Source organism: Neophocaena asiaeorientalis, unplaced genomic scaffold, assembly GCF_003031525.2.
Source record: "Neophocaena asiaeorientalis asiaeorientalis breed wild unplaced genomic scaffold, Neophocaena_asiaeorientalis_V1.1 scaffold43, whole genome shotgun sequence".
Lineage (NCBI taxonomy): Eukaryota > Metazoa > Chordata > Mammalia > Artiodactyla > Phocoenidae > Neophocaena > Neophocaena asiaeorientalis.
Genome location: NW_020173674.1, coordinates 13215412 through 13229974, shown reverse-complemented (window position 1 = coordinate 13229974; position 14563 = coordinate 13215412). Strand labels below are relative to the sequence as shown.

Genomic DNA, 14563 nt, shown 5'->3' with positions numbered 1-14563 from the left:
AGTACTTAGAGTAGTCAAAATCATAGAGATAGAAGGTAGAATGATTGTTGCCAGCAGATGGATGGAGAAGGGTAATGACGGGTTACTGTTTAATGGGTGTAAAATTTCAGTTCTACAAGATGAAAAGAATTATGGAGATGGATGGTGGTAGCTACACAACATTACAAATGCATTTAATGCCACTGAGTTGTATATTTAAAAATGCTTAAGATGGTGAATTTTACGTTATGTGTACACACACAAAAGAAGTGAAGTACTGATACATGCTTCAACATGGATGAACCTTGAAAAATTATATTAAGTGAAAGAAGTCAGTTGCAAAGGACCACTTATTATATAATTCCATTTATATAAAATGTCCAGAATAGGCAAATCTATAGAGACAGAAAGTAGATGAGAGGTTGCCTATGACTGGGGTGTTTGGGGATATTAGAAGGGTGTTAAGGAGTGCGGGGTTTCTTTTTGGGGTAATGAAAGTGTTCTAAAATTGACTGTTGGTGATGGCTGCACAAATCTATGAATATACTGAAAGTCAGTGAATTGTACACTTTAAATGGGTGAATGGTACGTAAATTATATATCTCATTAAAACTGTTAAAAAAACAAACTAACAAAGTTTACTAACAGAAGTCCTTAGGAGATAAGAGTGATTTGTTAAAGTTGCTGATCATTTTACATGTGAATGGGATGGGTGTAAAATAATAGGATCTAACACTAAGGAGTTACTCCATTCCAATTTTACCTAAAGCATTCATTTGATGAATTTCCCTATGGGTAAACCATGATGACTCAAGGAGTTCACAGGAGTAAAAGTAGATGTCTAAACAAATAACCATAATACAAAATGTATTATATGTGGAAAGTGCCCTAAGCAAGAGACAAATAAGGGTTAAGGGAGTTCAAAGACAGGATCAACCGCCAGTGAGCAAGGGATGGTCAGTGAAAAATCTCATAGAAAGGATGACATCTGAGCTCAGTGATAAATGATAGGTAGATTTAAAAAAATAAAAACAAAAACAAAACCAGGAGTGGAGAAGAGATATTTTAGGCTGAGAAAACAAGAAAGGCAAAGTCTTGGAAGTAGAAAAGTACTAAGCATGTTTAGGGAACACTAAATGGCTCCATTTATTAAATATAAGACCAGAAAGACAGACTAGGGTCAAATCATGTATAATCTTGAATATTAAGCTAAACAGCAGAGGATGCTGATGACCTGAAGCAGGGCAATGACATGATCCTAATTACTTTAGAAAGATAAATCTATGCAGAATGAATTGGAAGGGAGAGAAAGTAGAGTCCTGATAGGAAATTACTGCAGTACTGGAGGGCAAAGATAAATAGAAGCCAGACTCCTAGGAATGGAAAGGATGAGCAGAGGAGACTGAAGGGAATTACATTAAAGAAGCAGAATCAATAAGCCTTAGCAAGTAAGGATGTAGCAGACCTAGTAGGAGGCTCCAGTCTACATGACTTGGAGAACAGTGGTGCTAATGACAGAAAAATCTCAGAAGAAAGTTCTGAGTTGTTTGTTTTGGGGGAGTGGAGGAGAGGTTAAGAATATGATGAGTTTGGTTTTAGACTTGAGAAATATGATCTTCAAGTGGCTGGAAATGTGGAACCAGGAATGAACAGAGGGTTCTGGATTTTATAAACATATAAACATTCTATAAACATAGATGTATGAAACCAAGTCTTCATTACATAGCAAGGTTTGATGCTTTAAGAGTAAATAAAATTGCCAACAAAGAGAAGCATTAATAAAATTAATTTGACCTATATATGATGCTTGCTATGGTTCAGTCTAGTCAATACTACAAATACTCAGAAATTTCAAATTATTCGGCACTCTCAGGAGGTTTTACCCTAGCCTAAAACAGAGGAAAAGGCAAGGGAGTCAGCTAAAATAAATCTGTTCCACGGAAATATTATCATTTTATACCACGGCTGTATCTAAAATGTCTTCCAAAGAGCTCAAGTACCATAAAGTCCACACTACTGCTGAAGAAGGTTTAGATGTAATTATTTATTTTTAGACCAGCGGTTAAGAAATGTTTCCAAAGACATACATAAAGACACAACTTGGAATACACTCTGAACTTAGAATAAATTTCAGTTTAGTGTTCAATATTTAAGTGTGCATAATGTACTATCATTAACATATGATATCTATGCATTTTCTCATTCATCAACCAGCTAAAAGTAAGGCACAGGGAGATTAAGTCATCAGTAATGTTAGAGTTGGGCTAGAACCTTTGTCTCCTATCTCTCAGTCCACCCACCACTCTTCCCCATCACTCAAGGGTCCATGTGTAGTGTCCTTTTACTTTAAATTCCTGTACCACGACATCTTATAAAAATAGTTATACAGCTACTAAACATACTGTTTTAGCTTTCTAAAGCTAAAAGAAGAAGAAGCTATGACAGTAAAACTATTTTATGGCTAATTCTCAAGCTCTTGACCTTCAAAAGCTCTTCACTATCACAACACAAGAGATCGAGATCTGATTACCATTCCTGGACTCTCACTTCTGGCTCAGGAAATGCTACTGCAGAAGCACAGAATGAGTCTGAGGGAAGTTTGAGGAAAAATTCTGCCCACTCAAAAAGCAAACCCTGGGCTTCCCTGGTGGCGCAGTGGTTTAGAGTCCGCCTGCCGATGCAGGGGACACGGGTTCGTGCTCCGGTCCGGGAGGATCCCACATGCCGCGGAGCGGCTGGGCCCGTGAGCCATGGCCGCTGGGCCTGTGCGTCCGGAGCCTGTGCTCCGCGGTGGGAGAGGCCACAGCAGGGTGAGGCCCGCGTACCGCAAAAAAAAAAAAAAGCAAACCATTTGAACGACCAATAAAGAATGATGTAAATTTGCTCAAAAAAGGAAATAATTAGAAAACAAGGATAAGACAAAATACACATACATGCCCAGAAATCTTTACTCAATCTATGTCTAAGAAGGCCAACTGGATTAAAGAAGCATAGCAATTATGTAACTGTCACAGAAAACTTTAAATTTTATTACTTGGCTAAGCGAGACAAAATCTCATCACTTAAGTAGCCAGTAACAAAAATGACAAGCCTTTCCCTCTAATTTAAAAAAATCTCACTACCTCCAGGTAATTCTCATTAACAACGACAAGTGTTATCCTCTTGTAGTATTCTGCATTATCAGGGGGCCAGAAATGCCAACTGCTCCTCTAGTAGGTTATCTCAACAAACTTGGGTGGGCTTGCTGTAGTAGTCCTGGGATGGTGGCCTCCCACCAGTTCCTTCAGAGAGGGGTAAAGAGCTGACTCTTTCACATGGTGCTATTCGTATCTGTGGGAAAGAGGGTTAACTGACTCTCCCTAATAGATTATCACCATCAGTGTCTTCAAAAGGGGGACTCTAGCAACACAGGCCTCTGGGGAGACACAGAGCTAAACCCGGCTGTGAATTAGGTCAACTTTGAGAGTTACTGCTCAATTGTACCAAGGTAGCTAAAAATCTAATGCTTACTCATCCCAAAGCTACCAAGGTCTCCAAATGCCAGGCTAAGGACCCAAGGCCCAGGGCACTAGATCCAGCTCCACCCATCTAGCTTAGTGGGATTATACAGGGTAAAAGCAACCCTCGCCTCACTCCAAGTAGGAACCAGGCTGGGGCAAAGCTAGGTTCTGGGCACCGCTCAACCACTGCATATCCAGACCAGCACCCTAGGGCCGCTGTCACCACCCAGAAGTAGAGCAGATGCCCCAGGCTTTAGCTCACTGCAGCCGGCATTGTTTACGCTCTTTCGCCGCCTTAGCCTCTGACAGGCCAGGAAAGTCCCCTGTACAGTCCACCAGGACTTCCGGCATGGGCACGGGATGCTTGACCCTCGCCCGCAGTTTGACACTTACGCTCCCCAGGCAGGGAGAGGTCGGGGCCCTACGGTCCGAGGCAGAATCTGCAGGAATACCGGACGGGCGGGGGCGGTGGTGGCATTGGTGCCGAGGCCGCTGAGAAACGCCTCCTCGGGGGCGGGGCCCAGAGCTCACAGTCAGAGTGCCCGCCCCACCTCGCCCCCGCCCCGGCACACACTGACGGCTTAAAGGGGCCGCAGCGTGCCTTTGCTCAGAGGTCTGCAGGACCCAGGGCGCTCCTTCCAGCCCAGAGGGCTTCCAAGGCAAGAGGTGAATGGAGGCCCAGCTAGGGAAACTCCACCGCAGCTGGGTGGGGACCTCTTTTTTTGTGGCAACACAGATAATGTTCCAGAAACAAAGGAGGTGACCTGTTCTTACTATCACAATCCTAATTCCTCCTCCAGGGGCGAAAAAAGTTGCTGCAGGAAACAGTCAAAGCATCAGGGTAAACATATAGCCCCCATTATGTAAGTGGCTTCTTCCATTAACTTGAGCAGTTAGTGTTTTTCAAATGGCAACTCAAAGGCACAGAAAAGAATTCTGACAGCCTGCACTGCTTCACCTCACCCTCTCAGTGACTTCTTTCTCTTCTGTGCAACATGAGGAATCCTAGACAACGATAGAAGACGGAAGTAGGGGGCAAAATAGAAAAATAACATTCTCCTTCTTGTGAGTAAAAGGTGATCTTTGAAATATTGGCCAAGAATTCACTACAAGTCTATGTAGATAAAGAAATCTTGCGTGCAAATACAATTGTGATGTGCAGTCATCTAATGTAATATGAAGAGTTCTTGTGAAAAATTGTAGGAGAAACTGGATTAATATCTCAGGGAGTTAAGTAATGGTCTCTGAGCTCTCCACAGGTCATTAATGAATTTTAAATTTCTTTTCATAGGAGGAATTTTTCCTCAATCTCAGATTATAAGGTTTGTATGCATTTTGTGTCTCCTTTATAACTGTCAGGAAAGAAATTTATGTGGTTATTAAGCTGGTGTTACCTTCACCTAATCTTGATGAATAAACATACCTTATTAAAACCGTAAGCCACCACCAAACCTCTATGGGAATCAATTTAGTAAAGCTAAAGACCATTTACAAGTGCCCTAACATCTTCCATCCCAAAAAGGGGTTCAAGAGGAAATTTAGATTCCAAAGAACAGGCCCAAAGACTGCTCTAATATGGAGCAGACCCAGGTTACCCTTATTCTGAAGGTCTTAGAAAATTCTAGGCTAAGGTTATCATGAAGAGAAACTGATTCAGATTAGAATAGTCTGATTTTGAACTGCCAAAAAAATCTCATTTTAAAGTGCATTTAACTGTGAATGATACTTTTGAATTAAGTAATTAAGACCTTCTTTCATTCAGTCTGTATCAAGCTTATCACACTGTTCTGAGAGTAACGGTTTGTAGAGCAGCCTTCCCATTAGATTGTGAGCACCTCAAGGGCAAGGGTTAGAATGTAGCTCACTCATATTTTTTCCTTGTGATACCAAATGAATACTCAGTAAATAATTAACACAAAAGGTATGACCAACACTTATTTTGACACAGGAGTCCAGATAACTTCAATAAGCATACTGCAGTGAGTACATGTGCGCATGCACACACACAAATGGATAATACCCAGTGCTGTGTTTATTAGTGAATTAAGAATTTAGAGAGAAAAAAATCCATTTACTGTACAGCTCAGTACAATCAGATTTATATCTTTTGCCCCAAAGCAAAGACATTTTATATAAAAATTCCTAAATAATACTTAGATATCTTACCAAATATCACAGCCCAAACACAGCCCATCTTATTTTGGTTACTGTATCCTTTTCTTTACTATACCATGAGAAGACTCAACTGGACATGTAAAACCTTCATAATTCAACAAATTACCAGATAGAAGTATTCTCCTTAACAGGGCAAAGTTGAAACTGTTTAGGAAATGATTTAGCAAATATTATATATGGAAGAAAACATGGGAAAATGACAAGTCATATATTAGAAAGGTGGCATTTCTTGTGCTTTTAAAAAATCCTTCTTCATTGTAATGTTTTTCCTGCAACAAATCAAGCAGAGATAAGAAAAATATTTATTGTACACATAGCCAGAGCAAGGGGGAAAGAAGTTTTAAGCATTAACTGGAATTCCTTATTAGATCATATTCAGTGAAGGAAAGAGGCCAAGTTAGAGATTAAGAGCATGGACTCTGGGGCCAGAATGCTTAGTTCAAATCCTGGTTGTGCCGTTTATTAGCTGTGTGGTTTTAGACAACTCCTACCTCTCTGTGCTTCTGTTTTCTATTTGTAAAGTGAGGAATTTTTTCACCTTATTGGGTTATTAGGAGATTTAAATGAGTTAAGTTTATTATATTTGTAAAGTGCCTAGAATTAATTGCTATACATAAGTATTTGGTAAATAAAATGCATAACGCTCAACAAATACTGTCTGTCTTTTCTGTTACATTCCTTTTAAAACTAAAACGCAAACATATAGCAGCGTCCCCCCCCTCCCCCGACTGCTCCTAGTTACCTGTGTTCTCAGCTGTCAGAAGCAGTGTTAACTGAGGATCAGAGGGAGAAGAGGTCCCCCAATCTAAGAACTTTTAAGTCAGGTTTACTGAGGTATAACTTACATATACTAAAATAAACTTAAAAAAATTTTTTATTGGAGTATATAGTTCATTTACAAAGTTGTGTTAATTTAAACAACTCCACTTACAATAGCATTGAAAAGAACAAAATATTTGGGAATAAACCTAACCAAGGAGATGAAAGATTTGTACACTGAAAACTACAGAACAATGCTGAAAGAAATTAAAGAAGACACAAATAAATGAAAAGACATCCCATACCCATGGATTGGAAGACTTAGTATTATTAAGATTCCATATATCAGAAAATAATCTATAGATTCAACACAATCTCTCTCAAAATCCCAACAGCATTTTTTTTTGTAGAAATAGAAAAATTAATCCTAAAATTCATATGGAATCTCAAAGGACCCTGAATAGTCAAAACACTTTTGAAAAAAAAATGTTGCAGGGCTCTCTTCTTGATTCCAAAACACATTAAAAAGCCACAATGATCAAAACAGTGTGGTAGTGGCATAAAGACAAACAGACCAATGGAACAGAATAGAGAACCCAAAAATAATCCTTTGCGTTTAGGGTAAAATGATCTATGACAAGGGTGCCAAGACCATTCAAAGGTGAAAGGATGGTCTCTTCAACAAATGGTGACTGGAAAGACTGGATAGCAACATGCAAAAGAATGAAGTTGGACGTTTACCTTACACCATACATAAAAATTAATAGGACAATGGGGACTATATCAAACTTAAAAACTTTTGTGTATCAAAGGACACAATAAACAGAGTAAAAAGATAACCTACAGAAGGGAAGAAAATATTTATAAATCATTTATCTGATAAGGGCTTAATATCCAGAGAATATCAAGAACTCCCACAACAGAACCCTCCCGCACTGTTGGTGGGAATGTAAATTGATACAGCCACTACAGAGAACAGTATGGAGGTTCCTTAAAAAACTAAAAATAGAACTACCATATGACCCAGCAAACCCACTACTGGGCAAATACCCTGAGAAAACGATAATTCAAAAAGAGTCATGTACCACAATGTTCACTGCAGCATTATTTACAATAGCCAGAACATGGAAGCAACTTAAGTGTCCACCGACAGATGAATGGATAAAGAAGATGTGGCGGGCTTCCCTGGTGGCGCAGTGGTTAAGAATCTGCCTGCCAATGCAGGGGACACGGGTTCGAGCCCTGGTCTGGGAAGATCCCACATGCTGTGGAGCAACTAAGCCCGTGAGCCACAACTACTGAGCCTCCGCGTCTGGAGCCTGTGCTCCACAATGGGAGAGGCTGACAGTGAGAGGCCCGTGCACCGCGATGAAGATTGGCCCGCGCACTGCAATAAGAGTGGCCCCCGCTCACCGCAACTGGAGAAAGCCCACACACAGAAACGAAGACCCAACACAGCCAAAAATAAATAAATAAATTGGGGGGGGGAAGATGTGGCACATATATACAATGGAATATTACTCAGCCATAAAAAGAAACGAAATTGTTATTTGTAGTGAGGTGGATGGACCTAGAGTCTGTCATACAGAGTTAAGTGAAGTCAGAAAGAGAAAAACAAATACCGTATGCTAACACATATATATAGAATCTTAAAAGAAAATGGTCTGATGAACCTAGGGGCAGGACAGGAATAAAGACACAAACGTAGAGAACGGACTTGAGGACATGGGGAGGGGGAAGGGTAAGCTGGGACAAAGTGAGAGCGTAGCACTGACATATACACACTACCAAATGTAAAATAGATAGCTAGTGGGAAGCAGCTGCATGGCACAGGGAAATCAGCTCGGTGCTTTGCGACCACCTAGAGGGGTGGGATAAGGAGGGTGGGAGGGAGACACAAGAGGGAGGGGATATGGGGATATATGTATGCATATAGTTGATTCACTTTGTTATACAGCAGAAACTAACACAACATGTAAAACAATTATACTCCAATAAAGATGTTAAAAAAAAGAACTCCCGAAACAACAAAACTCCAAATAACCCAATTAAAAATGGGCAAAAGACTTGAATAGACATTTCTACAAAGATGACATACAAATGGCCAACAATCATAGGAAAAGATGCTCAACATCACTAATCATCAGAGCAACGCAAGTCAAAACCACAATGAGATATCCCTCACACCCATTAGAATGGTTACTATCAAATAAACAAACCAATTAAAAAAAAAAAACAGAAAATAACAAACGTTGGCAAGAATGTAGAGAAATTGCAACACTTGTACACTGTTGGTGGGATTGTAAAATGGTGCAACTGCTATGGAAAACAGTATGGAGTAACCTCAAAAAAAGTAAAAATGGAATACCATATTACCATATGATCCAGCAATTCCACTTCTAAGTGTATGTATGAGTGTGTGTATATATATATCCAAAAGAGTTGAAAGCTGGGGCTCAGATTTGTACATCCACGTTCAAAGCAGCAGAAGCAACCCAAATGTCCACAGAAGAATGAATGAATAGATAAGCAAAATGTGGTAAATACATACAATGGAATAGTAGTCTTAAAAAGGAAGGAAATCCGGTTACATGCTACAATATGGATAAACTTTGAGGATATCATGCTAAGTGAAATAAGCAAGTCACAAAGAGACAAATATTATATGATTCCACTTACATGAGGTATCTAAACTATTAAATTAGCAACAGAAAGTAGAATGGTGGTTATTAGGGGCTGGGGGAAGGAGGAAAAGGAAAGTTGTTTAATGGGTACAGTGTATCAGATTTGCAAGATGAAAAAGTTTTTGAGATGTGTTTCACCACAATGTGAATGTAGTTAATTTAAAATGATTACGATGGTAATTATTTTGTTACATGCTTTTTTTTTTAAGCTGCAATTAAAAAAAAAGTGAGATACTTGTCTATTCAATAAAATGCTCTATAGGTATTTAAAGAAAAAAAAGACGAAGACTAAAGAAGATATTTAAATACTGATGCGGAAGAAATCTATTATTAAGTTTTAAAAAGAAATTTGGAGATAGCCTATGAAGTCTAATTCCTTTTTTTGTGTTTAGTAAAAATAAAAAAGAGGGTCATACACACTGGTGGTAGGCTGATAATGACCCCCAAAGATATTGGGCTGTAATCCCTGAAAACTTTAAATGTTTTATGTGGAAAAAGGGTCTTTGCAGATGTGATTAAATTAAGGATATTGAGATGGGGAGATCATCCTGGATTATCTGGGTGAGCCCTGAATGCAATCACATGTATCCTTATAAGAGGGTAACAGAGGGAAATTTGACACACACAGACGAGAAGGTGATGTGAAGATGGAGAAGAGCAAGATCAGAAGAGGCTGGAGTGATGCAACACAAGCCAAGGGATACCAAGAGACGCCAGAAGCTGAAGAGACAAGGAAGCAGTGCTTCCCCAGGGCCTCTGGAGAAGCATGGCTTTGCCTCAATATTAGCCTCCAGTAAGACTCACCCTAAATTTAAAAAAAAATTCTTATTGAAATATTGCTGATTTACAATGTTGTGGTAGTTTCAGGCGTGCAGCAAAGTGATTCACAGATACACACACAAACACACACACACACACACACACACACACACACACACATATGTGTGTATTTTAAGATTCTTTTCCATTATAGGTTATTACAAGATACTGAGTGTAGTTCCCTGTGCAGTAGGTCCTTGTTGGTTATCTCTTTTATATATACAGTAGTGTGTATATTTTAATCCTAAACTCCTACTCACCCTAAATTTTGGGCTCTGGACTCCAAAAATGTGAGAGAAAAAATTACTGTTGTTTTAAGCCACCAAATTTGTGGTCATTTGTTTCAGCAGTCATAGAAAACTAATACAACATTGTACATGTTTGAAAGCACATAAAACTTTTCTGGATGGATCCATAGAAAACTTAACTATGACCACTTTAAACGAGTAGCTAAAGGGACTAGCTAGAGAATTTTTACTTCTCACTTTAATACCTAGCCATGTCTTTTTTCTTTTTTTTTTTTTTGCAGTACGCGGGCCTCTCACTGCTGTGGCCTCTCTCGTTGCGGAGCACAGGCTCCGGACGCGCAGGCTCAGGGGCCATGGCTCACGGGCCCAGCCGCTCCGCGGCATGTGGGATCTCCCCGGACCGGGGCACGAACCCGTGTCCCCTGCATCAGCAGGCGGACTCTCAACCACTGCGCCACCAGGGAAGCCCTCTTTTTTCTTTTTTAAACAACAAGTTTCAATATTTTCTATCATAATGTTTTTAAAAGCTCTAAAACTTTATAATTCCAGCCTGGCACCTTGAGGATGGATCTGTCTATACTCATCCCATAAGCCTCAATTCTTCCCCTTAACATTTTTTGGACACCATACCTCCTTTGAAAGAAAGATCTGAATCTTTTTTTTTTTTTAATAAATTTATTTTTTTATTTTTGGCTGCATTTTGTCTTCGTCACTACACACGGACTTTCCCTAGTTGTGGCGAGCAGGGGCCTACTCTTCATTGTGGAGCACGGGCTCTAGGCACATGGGCTTCAGTAGTTGTGGCAGCAGCTGTGGCTCATGGGCTCTAGAGCACAAGCTCAGTAGTTGTGGCGCATGGGCTTAGTTGCTCCATGGCATGTGAGATCTTCCCAGACCAGGGCTCGAACCCGTGTCCCCTGCAATGGCAGGAGGCTTCTTCACCACTGAACCACCAGGGAAGCCCCCTGAATCTTATTTATTACCCCAGCATCCAGCAGGGTGCTTCGTCCTCTAACACATAATTCCTAAAATAGCATAATTTCATCAAATCATAGAAGTCTTAAATATACAATAAATGTGTTCTTTGAGTTTATAAAATATTGTATGTTGAATGCGTATTTCAAATGTGAAAGGGAAACATGATATATTTAATGGAATTCTAAAGTAAATCCACTTTCAAAGTGAAAAATTATTAATAGATCTCAAAAAATTTATGATTTTTGTCACTTTTTTTAGTACCTATTTTTTGATTATAAAATCCATTAAAAGAGGGAAATTTTAATTTTAGAATCATTTGGTAAAGTCATGGCAGAACAGTTGCTTGTAATAAATCTTATTACAGAGCACTCCAGTCAAAATTAAATGCAATCTAAATTGTCGTGTTGGGCGCTGGAGTTAGATCTGAGTTCTAAAGCTTGCTTTGTCACACACTAGCTGAGCCTCAGTTTCATCATCCGTCGTAACAGTACCATCTTCATGTGGTTCCTTATTTAATACACACTTCTGGAGCATTCATTATGTGCCAGGCACTATTCTAAGCACTTCACATATACTAACTCATTTAATTCTCATAACTCTGAGATTGATATTAGCCCCATTTTACAGACAAGAAAACTGAGGCATAGAGGTTAACTAACTTGCCTAAGGTGATTCAACTAACTGTAATGGTGAACTGTTGAAGTGAAAATGAGATTTCTGCTTTATACCTGTTAAGAATCCCCGCAAATACCCATATTATCCCCCTGTCCCACAGGTACACTTAGTATGTAGCTAAGTACCTAATACAGAGTAGCATCTCATGATCTGACACTATTCTGTATTAGGCACTTATCTACTTACTGAGTATGGGAAGTGAAATACAGTAGCCCAGGGGCAATACTATGAGGGTGTAACAGAGGCACTTAATCTGGACTGAAGGGTCAGGGAAGGTCTCCTTGAGAAAGTGATATTTAGGCTGAGAACTAAAGGAAATTAATACGGATTAGCCAGGCATAGGCATAATGACTAGATTTAATGAGAATGTTTCAGGCATGTGTGTGAAAAGCCTGAAAGAGCTAGGCAAGATAAAGAACAGAACTGCAACTCATGTGGCCAAAACAGGAGTTGAGAGAAAGGGCAGACTGAAAAGGGCCAGATCATACAAAGCCAGTGACTTTATGCAAGGAAGTAGTACTAACAGATGGCACAGAAACATCAAGCACTCAAGAAACAGTGGCTATCCTTGTGTTATTATTATAAGCATCATCCCAGAGTTATCTAGAGATTTTAGAAAGACTTCAGACTTAACCAAACCCACATTTCAGTCCTCTGGTTCAAGAAAGGCCTAAGTTAGCTTAGAGCTCTTGGGACCAAGTAAGGCCAGTCTTCTCGGATCTAAAACAAACCATTTCATTGGGTGTATAAGCAATCTATTCCTTTTTATCCTATAGAAAGCAAATTTACTACTAGTTAAACAAGTAAATGTCATTTTATAATACTCAAGGGGACTGTCCATATTTTGTTTGGAGGAATCCCCCATATTAAACATAGCTCAAAATAAGTGGGCAGTCCTCTAAAGCATAAAAAAACTGTTTTCCCTTACTGCCCAGAGATTTCTGATATGGGATCTGGTCTTTACTCCCAAATGAAGAACTCATGCTAGTTCTAGACTAGGGGTTTTTCATGAGACTTTCTTTTTTAAAAGGAATGTTATCACATAAGAAAAAGGACCAGAAGAAAAGTGTGTAATTAGAGTACTGAAAAAAATTCCTAAAATCTAAAAATGAGAGACTTCATATTTTAAGTGAATAAGGACATGAAATGATTTTAAAAAAACACTGCAAATAAATACATAAAAGAAGTAAAACAGCAAAACAAATTAGAGAAAGAGATGTTCTAGACAGCCAAGTTTGCCAGGTATCAGAGGTTTACCCCTGAAACACAAATTATTATTATTATTATTATTATTTTTTGCGATATGCAGGCCTCTCACTGTTGTGGCCTCTCCCGCTGCGGAGCACAGGCTCCGGACGCGCAGGCTCAGTGGCCATGGCTCACAGGCCCAGCCGCTCCATGCCATATGGGATCTTCCCGGACCGGGGCACGAAACCACGTTCCCTGCATCGACAGGCGGGCTCTAAACCACTGCGCCACCAGGGAAGTCCCAACATCAATTATATTATGTAACTTTTTTCCATGTAAAATAAATCTAAGAAAATACATAAGCCTCCCAGTCTTCTTAAACAAAGTAGACTGATAATTATTTAAACTTTTCAGGATAATCCATTTGAGCAATCAATGTAGCAAAACCCTCAAGATGTACTGCCAAAGAGGTATGAGGGACTCTTGCATCAAAACCAAATGGTTCCAATATGGCTTTTTTGAATTTTAATGTTTTACGTTTTGTAGCTTTCCTTCCTCAAACTTTGTGATCAAACTAACACTTTAGCTTAGAGCAGTGCTGCCCAATTTTAGCTCTTGATTTAAAGACCCAAGCAGGGGGACTTCCCTGGTTGCACAGTGGTTAAGAATCCGCCTGCCAATGCAGGGGACATGGGTTCGAGCCCTGGTCTGGGAAGATCCCATGAGCTGCGGAGCAACTAAGCCCATGCGCCACAACTAATGAGCCTGCATGCTGCAACTACTGAAGCCCGCGAGCCTAGAGCCTGTGCTCCGCAACAAGAGAAGCCACCACAATGAGAATTCCACATGCCGCAACCAGAGAAAGCCTGCACACAGTAACGAAGACCCAATGCAGCCAAAAATGAAAGGAAGGAAGGAAGGAAGGAAGGAAAGAAGGAAGGAATGAAAGAGAAAGAAAGAGAGAAAGAGACAGAGAGAGAGAGGGAAAGAAAGAAAGAAAGAAAGAGAAAAAGAAAGAAAGAAAGAAAGAACCAAGCAGAGTGAAACTGTGCATAAAGAGGGAGTAGGATCTACTTGAAGGAAGTCAATAAAATTTAGACTGCAGAAAATACTTTTTTGGTTTATTTCCTGGTATTTAACTTGCAGATAAATAAAACACTACTTTTAAGTCTTATGCTTGAAAAAAGAAAAAAGACAACTGCATTAAATGAATGAAATACTTGAGACTACTCAACTTTTTTCTCATCTTTATAGAAAGAATTTAAGTTGCTTTAATTAATAACCTCTAAGGGACTTCCCTGGTAGCACAGTGGTTAAGAATTGCCTGCCAGGTAAAAAAAAAAAGAATCGCCTGCCAATGCAGGGGACACGGGTTCAATCCCTGGTCCGGGAAGACCCCACATGCCACAGAGCAATTAAGGCTGTGCGCCACAACTATTGAACCTGAGCTCTAGAGCCTGCGAGGCACAACTACTGAGCCCGTGTGCCACAACTACTGAAGCCCATGCACCTAGAGCCCGTGCTCTGCAACAAGAGAAGCCATCGCAACGAGAAGCCC

At 39.8% G+C, this 14563-nt stretch overlaps 1 protein-coding gene across 3 annotated transcripts in view; it reads right to left on the bottom strand.

Moving 5' to 3' along the window:
• The window catches only part of CKAP5 (cytoskeleton associated protein 5), a 108181-nt gene that overhangs the window by 84987 nt on the left and 8631 nt on the right, over window positions 1–14563 (bottom strand). Inside the window, exon 1 of one of the 3 annotated variants that reach the window (XM_024748842.1) lies at window positions 3873–3927. The exons of the other annotated variants lie outside the window; for them this stretch is intronic. The gene's annotated coding sequence lies outside the window, so the exon portion shown is untranslated. Of the gene's footprint in view, window positions 1–3872; window positions 3928–14563 lie in introns of those variants that run through there. 3 annotated transcript variants of the gene reach the window in all.